The sequence below is a fragment of the Triticum aestivum genome, chromosome 1A, assembly GCF_018294505.1.
Source record: "Triticum aestivum cultivar Chinese Spring chromosome 1A, IWGSC CS RefSeq v2.1, whole genome shotgun sequence".
In the NCBI taxonomy this organism is placed as follows: domain Eukaryota; kingdom Viridiplantae; phylum Streptophyta; class Magnoliopsida; order Poales; family Poaceae; genus Triticum; species Triticum aestivum.
This window is the reverse complement of record NC_057794.1, coordinates 255,134,249-255,145,542: the sequence shown is the minus strand read 5'-3', so window position 1 is coordinate 255,145,542 and position 11,294 is coordinate 255,134,249.

The window sequence follows — 11,294 nt, the reverse complement described above, 5'->3', positions numbered from 1 at the left end:
TGGCTCAGGTGATTGCGAGATGGAATGAATCGGTGGCTGCCAGACCGCAACTGTCGGCATTCTGGGAACAGGGGTCCCCAAACTTTCCTACCTGCGGCCCACGGCGTGGCTCTATGAGCGAGCCCGTACGACCCATCTTCACCAACAAGCATTCAAGACCCTCGCGAGGCGGACGACACAAGACCTCCTCAGGAGCGGCCTCACCAGGATGGCTCGCGAGGGGCGGAGAGGTCAAGGCCAGGCAAACCTCGTGAGGTTCCAATGACGTGAGCCATGACGATCGAGACCAGGCGGGCGACAGCGCACACAGTGTCCTTGTTTCCTCTTTGGTGCAAGGGAGGCAAGCACAGACGCAGAGTACCGAGGCGTCAAGCAAAGGTTTCCATATCGGTGCAACGAGACCAAGACCAGCAGGACGGCAAGACGGAGGTCACCGTGGTGCCCAAGACGGTGTCACCACCAGAGCCTTTGGCAGGCGAAGACTACTTTTGTCAGGATAAGTTGTACTAGTTGTCCCCTTTCGAATTGGCCGTTGTTGGCTCCCTTCCCACTCAATATTTGGGGAGAGGACCAGGGCCTCTATAAAGAGGACTAGCCACCACCATAGTTAGGGGACCGAGATTCAACCCATCCACATACTCACCAAGCACAAGAACACCTCGCCTCAGGAGGCTGTTCTTCCCCTTGTACTGTTCATCCTCAGCGCAAGAGGCAATCCACCACCACCACACTGGAGTAGGGTATTACACCACAACGGTGGCCCAAACCAGTATATATCTTGTGTCCTTTGTGTTGCGAGTTCGTCGAGTTAGTCCTTGATATCTTAGCGAAGCTAGGACGTGGATCGGTAGGGGGAGATCTTCGCGCGCACCCCAGTGTTCAAACCTTAAGGGTTTTGCCGGAACCCATGATCTGACATTTGGCGTGCAAGGTAGGGGGTCGCCGGAGTTTTCCTTTTGTCGGTTCGCGCTCCACCATCTTTGCGCCCATTCCCCATGGCTGGCGCCGCCCTTTCGGCTGGATCTATGGATGCCCACAATGGCGCTCGGGGGCTCCGAGCCCTTGCGCCCGCCTTGCGGCAGGTGCAATGACCACCCAAGTTCAAGCCAGAGATGCCGCCGCGCTACGACGGCGTGGCAGACCCAACGGCTTTCCTGCTGGTGTATGAGGAGGCCGTCCTTAAGGCCCGGGGCGACGACAAGGTCATGGACAACTGGCTCCCTATGGCCCTCACTGGCGCACCGCGCGCCTAGCTGCTCATCCTCCCCGGATCCACGATGGCATCATGGGAGGAGTTGTGCGGCCTCTTCGCCGCGCGCTACGCGGCGCCGGCGCACCACGCGGTTGCGACCCTCCTCAACGGCTCACAAGCACCACCCTCAGATTGTCACGTCAAGCCGTTCTTTCGCCAGATCGACGCCACTTCCAAGCGCCCGGGGGCTCCGCTGGGCTGGGTCGCGCCCAAGGCCAACCTCACCTTCGACTCAGGGGATCATCCCGCCTCCACCGTCGGCTCGGTGTGCTCCCAATGCTTTGCACGCCCACCGTCTACCACGTGTCCATCACCAAGACGCTCATCGACGGCAGCACCGGCCTCAACGTGCTCATTGTCGAGGCCTTCAGCCTTCTTCACGTATCGCTCGAGCGGCTCCGCCCTAGCAAGTCTTTCTCTGTGGCACCTCAGCTCAGAGAAAACCGGAACGCGCCGTATTCCAGCCCAGAGATCGAGGTGAAGTCTTCTGGAATATGACACTACTTAGTATAGAACAAACCAGCTCTCTATTACAACACGAATATGAATACAGGGTCTCCGATATTACAATGAATAACATTGGCATGGCGACGCTACGCCAACCATGGTTGCTCTATACAAGCAGCATAACAACTCGAAGCAGCGGGCCAAAAAATGGCAGCAGAACACCGAACGACGATGATGGGCTCCAATCCGCAGGGACTCTGGCTGGAACGTTTATCCTAGCTCGCGAACACAGGAACAACACCAAACAAGCAAGCAATCCCGGCACGACCTGCAAACTGGCATGACACGCCAGGTCAGTACATTGAATGTACTTGCAATCTCACAATGACCAGAAGCATTCAAAACAAACAACAACATGGCAATTACAGGTTAAGCAAGAATTATCATTGGATCATCAGGATAACATGGCACGAACAACATGAATATAATATCGCTAGAACAATATAATCATGGCATGAACATATAAATCTGATGATACTAGCATGCAACATGATGACACTACATGCACCATTTATTCTGCTCGGGTTACCTCATAACCATCACATGCATCACTTACCAACTTCGGACATTACACAATCATCTCAGGATCAAATCAAGCTTGGTATAAACAATACCATAGTAATCATTGAATGACCACAAGGAGCTTGATCTTTACCCACGATTCTCGCACAACATCACGAATATCCAACAACTCGTTATCCTCGATACCACGGTGATCATTCCGGCGATCACAACCATGACCAACACTTGGTCTCAAACAGTGATCCTTCCGGCGATCACAACCATGACCAATACTTGGCCTCAAACGGTGATCCTTCCGGCGATCACAACCAACTTATCTCCTCATCGCACCGTGGTTGTTATTAAGCACATTATTATTATTATTATTATTATTACTATTGACTCATAGTGTGACCAACTACGAACTGGGCCCTTATCCGCGGGCGCGGCTATCGATAGATTTAATATACACTCTGCAGAGGTTAGTACATTGTACCCACACTATGGAACCCATGCCTCACACTCCCATTCGAGTGGACCAACGACGTTCCGACAAAACCGATCTATTGTCATGACACTCTCCCGGCCACTCTGACCCACTCCCAACTAGGTTAGTCCTGGGTGGCCCCGTGTCTACCAAAGACACAACGACCACCGTCGTGGCCAAACGTCCCTCACGGGGACCGGATCCATAATAATAACAACAACGGGCACACAAGGTTATGTCTGCTTACCGGGCCAGGGTACCGCACGCCCATAACCTTCCCTAGTTGGAGGCACCAGCGAGAGGCACGACAATAGACCCAGTTAGGACCTTCCCATAAAGGTAAGCGTGGTTGCACTGGTTAGTTCGATATGGTGGCACCATGACTCAGCCAACAGGTGTTCAAGTTCAATTAATCCGGTTAAACTTGAATGCAAATATGCTGAGCCATGATAAAATAACATGATACAATTACAATGTATGAGCATGATATCAACATAAGCACGGGTGCAACATAACTAGCCACCATATCAACAACGAATCATCTCCAACTGAGCATGGCATAATGAAGAGCATGAATATTACCAGTACAACACTACTCATAGCATAACATGACCACTAGCATCAACAATAAACATCATGCAAGAACATACCAACAATGCCATCATGCAAGCATTTAGCCAACTGGATGCAAAGGAACATGCATAACAACGGTACCCGGGACAGACGGCAGTCATGCACCGAAGACCATTACCAACATCAACATATACTACTAGCAAGCATAAGCATATGAAAATAATACTAGAAACTAGCAGGGCATGACAACTAGGTGCATAACAACATAGCAGGAAAGTAAGCATGAATCCATAAGCATTATCGAAACAACTATAACCATATTTTAAGCAAGCAAACATGTGACGCCCGAATAATTAAGGTACGGTAACCCTCTGCTAATGATGCCACATCACCTCGATTACTGTTGCTAATCTCGCGTTAGTTCGAAACCGATTCGAATTCAAATTCAAAATCAAACAATAAAAGATTTCAAATATTAAAACTAAAATGTTCAGAGTGAGCCAAATAATGCATAGGTAATTATGGTGGAGAAACCACACTTTTATAAAATGCTTAAATACTTTAAAATGGTTAAAACAGTAGTTGGAACAATTAAATAATTGCTTTTGATACTTTACAAAATACTAATCTATTTGTTTAAAAGGAAAACTTTTTGTGGTAGTGGGTGATCATGAGACACTAAATTAGGAATTCACTTTGTGGTAATAAAACTAAATTAGTCCAAAGAAATAAAAGAAAACAGTAAAAGAAAATAAACAAAATATAAAAGGAAAGCAAACAAAATTAAAAGAGAAACCCCCCTCCCCCGCTGGGCCCCGGCCCAGCTGGCCTTCGGGCCAATCAGGCCGGCCCACCCGTTGACCCAGTATAACCCCCACCCCACTAACCCTAGACACCCACTCCTCCCAACTCACCCCCATGATCCCCCTCGCCCCTTCCCCTCTCCCGATCTGGGCGGCGCCCCGCCCCTGGCGCTGCCACCTCACCAGCGCCTCCCATCCTGGTCTCCTTCCTCTCCCTCCACCACGCCGACCTCCCCACTGCCTTCCGGCCCCGGTCGTCCCCGCCGACGTCGCCGGATCCGCCTCCTATCGCCGTCCTCGCGCCACCGCCTTGCAGAAGCTCCGGCCATGGCCGCACCCGCCTCGTCCTTGGCGTCCATGTCGCGCCAAGCCGCCTCCTCGCCAGAGTGGGGACGGATCCTGGAGTCCCCGTCGCGGATCCGGCCTCCCTCGCCTTGCTCCCCTCGCTGAAGTCCCCTCGTCGACCGGCGCCCCCCTCCTGCGACACCGTCGGACAATGCCGCTACCTCGCCGTCGATCCTCTCGACTCCGGCACCCCCGGCTCCCCTGAGCCTCCTGCCGTCCCTTTGTGAGCCCCCCCCCCACACACACATCCTCCCCTCTTCCCTTGAGCTCTGGCTCCCCCACTAGCTAGCCCCGCTACCGCGTCCGAGAACTCGTCGCCGCCGTTTGACTATCCACCATGGCCACAGCCCGCAGGACTCACGGCCGAGCTTTGCCTCGTGTTCCTGGACTCCCCATGAACCATCTGATGCCCTTTGGTCGCCTCGCCATATGCTGCAACCTTGAAACCGAGCTCGCCGAGATCCGGCCATCACCATTGCTCGTCGTCGGCGTCGCTTGGGACCTCTCTCACTCCCACCCCTAGCATCGTTGGACGCGGGACTTCACGCGCGTTCGAACGCGACTAGCGACGCCCGTTTTGGTGGCCTGTAACCGAGTTCCGTCGACATCCCGTGCGTCGTCGCCGTGTTTTGGTCGCCGGCGACTAAACATCGGCGCTGCTCACGTGTCCGCTTAACCCAGCCGCTTATGACGCCAGTGCCACTGACTGCTGGGACCCGCCTTCTAATTAATCACAACTTAAGTAAGCTGGCTAATTAACTAACCTAAATACTCCCTGACACATGGGGACCAGCCCCCATAACGTTTAAAAAAAGAAAAATAAATAATAAATATAATAATTTAAATATTAATTAAAGAATTAATTAACTTAATTAAATCGGATTAGATTAACCTAATCATTTAGTTCAAGCTAATTAACCCTGTTTAATTACTATGAGTCAATGACATGCGGGACCCACTGTCAGATTGACCCAGTCAACACCTGTTGACTGCTGATGTCAGCATGACATCATGCCGATGTCATAAATCCCATTTCGAATTAAAATAATTAGATAAATGCTAAAAATGATTTAAATCTTTTAAAATCAATATAAAATAAACCGTAGCTCGGATGGAAAAACTTTGTACATAAAAGTTGCTCAGAACGACGAGATGAATTTGAATACGCAGTCCATTTGTCCGCCACACATCCCTAGCATAGAAAACACACAACTTCCTCCCTCTGGTTCATCTGTCCAAAAACGCGAAACACCGGGGATACTTTCCCAGATGTTTCCCCCTTCACCGGTGTCGCCTACTACTGCATTAGGTCACCTCTAATACTGTGTGTTGCCATGTTACGCTTTGTGATGCTTTGATTGCTCTGTTATTTATTGTGTTCCCCCTTCGTTACTTCTTTCCGGTAGACCCCGAGGCTGTCGGTGACCCGCAGTTCGACTACGGTGTTGACAACCCGTCCTTCTTGCCAGAGCAACTAGGCAAGCCCCCCCCCCCTTGATCACCAGATATCGTCTATTCTTTTCTATACTGCTTGCATTAGAGTAGTGTAGCATGTTACTGTTTTCAGTTAATCCTATACTGCTGCATAGCCTTTCCTTGCTACTATTGTTGTTACCTTTACCTGCTATCCTACTGCTTAGTATAGGATGCTAGTGTTTCATCAGTGGCCCTACACTCTTGTCCGTCTGCCATGCTATACTACTGGGCCGTGATCACTTCGGGAGGTGATCACGGGCATATACTATATACTTTACACTGTTACATTACTTGTGATACTGTTCGAAGATGGGGGTTGAAGGGGCAGGTGGTTCCACCCAGGTAGTGGTGGGCCTGGGTTCCCGACGGCCCCCGACTATTACTTTGTGGCGGAGCGACAGGGCAGGTTGAGACCACCTAGTAGAGAGGTGGGCCTGGCCCTGGGCGGCGTTCACGGTTATTTCAAGATAACACATTTAACGAGATCTTGGTATTTGATCTGAGTCTGGCCACTGGCCTATACGCACTAACCATCTACGCGGGGACAGTTATGGGCACTCGACGTCATGGTATCAGCCGAAGCCTTCGTGACGTCAGCGACTGAGCGGCGCGCGCCGGGTTGGACCGCGTAACGCAACTTCCTTTGTAATGGAGGTTGCTTGGTCTGCTCACCGGCCGCGTACGCAACGTGCAGGTGTGCAATGGGCGATGGGCCTAGACCCCTACGCGCTTAGGATTTAGACCGGCGTGCTGACCTCTCTGTTGTGCCTAGGTAGGGCTGCGGCGTGTTGATCTTCCGAGGTCGGGCATGACCCATAAAAGTGTGTCCGAACAAAGGGGATCGAGCGTGTTGGGAATGTGGTGCACCCCTGCAGGGAAGTTAATCTATTCGAATAGCCGTGATCTTCGGTAACAGGACGACTTGGAGTTGTACCTTGACCTTATTACAACTAGAATCAGATACTTAATAAAACACACCCTTCCAAGTGCCAGATACAACCGGTGATTGCTCTCTCATAGGGCGATGAGGGGAGGATCATCGGTTAGGATTATGCTATGCGATGTTTTTTGGTGAACTTGCTATCTACTCTCTTCTTCTGCTGCAAGATGGAGGTTACCAGAAGCGTAGTCTACTATAGGACTAGCTATCCCCCTCTTATTCCGGCATTCTGCAGTTCAGTCCACATATGATACCCTTATTCCATTTGATACCAATGCATACATATGTAGTGTAGCTCCTTGCTTGCGAGTACTTTGGATAAGTACTCATGGTTGCTTTGATCCCTCTTTTCCCCTTTCTATACCAGATTGTTGCGACCAGACGATGGAGCCCAGGAGCCAGACGCAACTGTCGATGACGACTACTACTCGGGAGGTGCCTACTACTACGTGCAGCCCGCTGACGACGACCAGGAGTAGTTTTGGAGGATCCCAGGTAGGAGGTCTGCGCCTCTTTCGATCTGTATCCCAGTTTGTGCTAGCCTTCTTAAGGCAACTTGTTTAACTTATGTCTGTACTCAGATATTGTTGCTTCCGCTGACTCGTCTATGATCGAGCTCTTGTATTCAAGCCTTCGAGGCCCCTGGCTTGTAATATGATGCTTGTATGACTTATTTTATTTGTAGAGTTGTGTTGTGATATCTTCCCGTGAATCCCTGATCTTGATCGTACACGTTTGCGTGTATGATTAGTGTACGATTGAATCGGGGGCGTCACAAAACATTTAATAAATATTCAAGTTGACAACCATGGCTACTGCATGACTATCATGCAAGTGGGTATTGTGGCTTGCCTGGGGTGATGGAGACTCCAAGAAGAAGTGCGGTGAAGCCGCGGAACAAAATGTCAGACGATTCGTTCTCGGAGGGGGCTGATTAGAGGCAAGGGCAAAATGGTCATTTTCACTATGATAACACCTAGTGAAAATGTTACCAAAAAATAGAGCTCGACGATACGAAGAAGTGAGCATTGGTTTCACCTCAATCGGAGTTACGGTTGAAAAGTTGTGAAGGTTGGAAGAACAGGGTCCAATCTGTGAAAATTTTATCACCAACGGGTCCCTGGGAGGAAAAACTGAAAGCGCCTTCAGGCAGTTTACGTATAGGGAAATACGGTTTCTTTAACAGAAAACATATTTTAGCCAAAGAAGAAGTAGAATACGCTTTCATGAAACGAAAGCATACAAGAAGACGTTTCCACTTATTGCACCTGGGCCCGGGCTTGTGTCACTTACGCGTGGGGTCGGGGGCAGGCGGGACCCAGCGGCAGGTGCGCTAGCCTCGTCTTCTTCCTCCCGCGCTCATGCTCGATCACGACAGAGAGCAGAGGAGGCCGGGCAGGGCGCTGCCAGCGCTGGGCCGGCCGGCTCAGGCGGCCTACGACCGAGCCGAGGCCACCGGCGGGCACGGGGCGGTGCGCCACTCCCTCCTGGAGCAGCAGCAGCGCCGGGGAGAGGCAGGGGCGGCTACGGCTCGCTGGGACAGGGGTGAAGGCGGCGGACTCCAGCGAAGGGCCCGGCCAACTCCGGCCACCCCCGGGCGAGCAGAGACCACCTACGGGTTCGTGGAGGCGAGGCGGTCCCATTCAGAGGTAGAACGAGCGCCGGGGAGGAGTGGAGAGGAGGGGAGGCCACGGCGACGGGGGAAGTTACAGAGAGCTCATCAGTGGAGGTACTCGGCGATGCGAGCCGCTCCGGCGAGGGCTAGAGGGATGGGGTGATGCGCAAGGATGCGGGGAAGCTAGTGGACATCTCTGGGAGAGAGGACAGGGGCTAGGTTCACCGGAATCAAGAAGAAACTGTGGCGGCCGAGGCAAACTCCGGCAAAAAGAAGAGAGGGCCGAGGGCTCTGGTGGGCAAGGAGGCTTGGGGAGAGGCTAGTGAGGTGAGGAGGGACTCGGGCACTCCTTATATAGCTGCGGGAGGCTTCTCGAGCTCACGGGCGAGCTCCCGACCAAGCTTTAATGGCGGGCAGAGGCAGGGCGTGGCACGGGCATGGCGTTTGCGACGCATTGATAGCGAACCACGACCAGGCAGCGATGCAGGGCGACGCAGTCGAGTACGGCGAGCTCCTGGACAAGGTTTGAGGTCGAGACGAGGAGGGAGGAGACGAGCATAGTGGCCGGAACAAGTCAGAGCACGCCTGCAGCCATGACGCAACTGTGATCACCACGCGCACTGGCGCAAGCAGCGCTCTTTGGTGTGGCCAACCATGTCCAGTGGATGGACCCTGGTGCCCTCAGTCAAAATGAGGAAATAAATGGGTCCAGGGGCAAAGAAGAGATTTGCACTTAGCTCCAAAAGTAAATCAGTAAGAAGGTGTTTGTAACTCTCTGTGGTTAAACTAGCTAGGTAACGTGCTAAAGAGTCTATCTACTGATGATCACACACTAAGGTGATGCTGATCACCAAAACTTAGACTAATAGGAGGAGTTTAGATGAGGGTTGCTGTAGAAAGTGCAAAACTGGTCAGAATCAGGGATTTGGATGATACACTCACATACTTGATATCTGTGAGCTGAAATTTGGCATGGAGGGGTTATATGATGATAAGAAGCTGCTGTAAAAGTTTCATGCCATTTGGAAATACCAAAGTGGCACTTGCTTCACAAAGCTTCATTCTGGACAGAAACTTGGAAAAATTACACAGGACAATTGGATTAACCAATTGAGGTAAAACTTGGTGGAAGGAGTATATATAGGTAGAATCATGTCGTGGTAAATTTTCATCTTAATTGAAGCAATATAAAATATAGTTGATTCACAAACTGAAAATCTGACCAAAATCTAAGATTTGGGGCTGGGCTCACATAGATGAGTTACATGAGCTCATATTTGGCGAAGAGTCATGATAAGATCATATAAAGGACCTTGCAAAATTTCAACTCATTTGGATATGTCTAGCTTGTACTTCCTTCACAATCACTTTTCTCAGACAGGAACTATGAAAAATTACTCAGGAATATGTACTAGGCAAATTGAGTTGAATTTTGGTACATGTCAATTATTTGGACAGGAAACGATGTCCAATAAGTTTGGGCTCAAATGGACAAAAATAAATAGCACTTGCTTCACAATGTGCCATTTAGGACAAAATAGGAAATGAATTTATTGAGCATGATGGGAAACATGGCCAAAGATATATTTTGCCATATTTTAGGAAGGTATTACCCAAAAAAAATTATGAGAATTATTTGGTAATTTTAGGAGTGACAGAAATATAGGTTGCTTCTCAACCTAGGATTTTAAGGGTTATTCCTTTATCAAAAAAGGAATATCCCCAACAAAGGAATATTGGGTTAGGTCAAGGATGGAAATGACATGATCTTGGGATGATGAAGAGGGTGACAAGCCATTATAAAACCTAGGAAGACATGATCTTCCCAAGTTTCAGAACCACATAGCCACAGAAAAGCAAAACAAAACAGGAAAATCCAAGAAAATCAAAGGAAAAAGAAAAGGGCAAAAATCCAGGCTGTTACAAACCTTCCCCCCTTAAAGAAATCTCGTCCTCGAGATTTGGTTGCTCAGGGTTAAATAATCTTTCTGTCTTGAAGAAACCGTTTCCAACTCAGGTTTCTTTTATTCATTCTTATAATATTTCCACTGAATTGAATCTGACTGACTGTCTTGATCTGGGGTGGTTTGCTTCGCCGTATCTGACATTCTGACAGGACATACCTTATATGTTCTTATTTATACTGACTTAAATTTTCTTTCATATCTGTTGGCTGAGCTAGCATCTGAAATATTATTTTTATGGACATACTTGTCCTTCTTGATATTGATCCTTGCTGGAAATGTTATTCTAGTATCGAGTACCGAGAATATTCCACGGAGTTGGGGAACATATCTTCCCGTGGAACAAAGAATCTCTTCTACCCAGGCATTGGTTTCCTTGAATATATGCATGCCTTCGAGGTTCAAAATAGGGAGGTGGATCATACCTGTTTTTGCTAACGGATGTTGGCATCTTGCAGGAGTTTCTGACTTATCTTGACTGGCTTCACAGTCTTGAGTATCCAAGTTGTACCAAAGGTTTTACTGTCGCTTGTCGTGACTGATAGAAAAATGCACCATCTCCTGATGATAAGATTTGCAGACTTGACTGGCGGTGATCTTGGCAAAGAATCCCATCCACACAGGCTTTTCTTTTAATTGCTTCCCCTATGCGAGAGATAACAATCCTCAAATTATGTGTTCTCACACTGATTCTTCATTTTTGCCAGTATCTCTCTAGGAATAACAGTCTGTGCGATGCTCCATCACGGGTGTTGAGGTTAATATATCGAGCTGTCCATGAGTCTGACCGGACATACTCGGGTATTCAATGCTGACAGTTCTGAGCATACT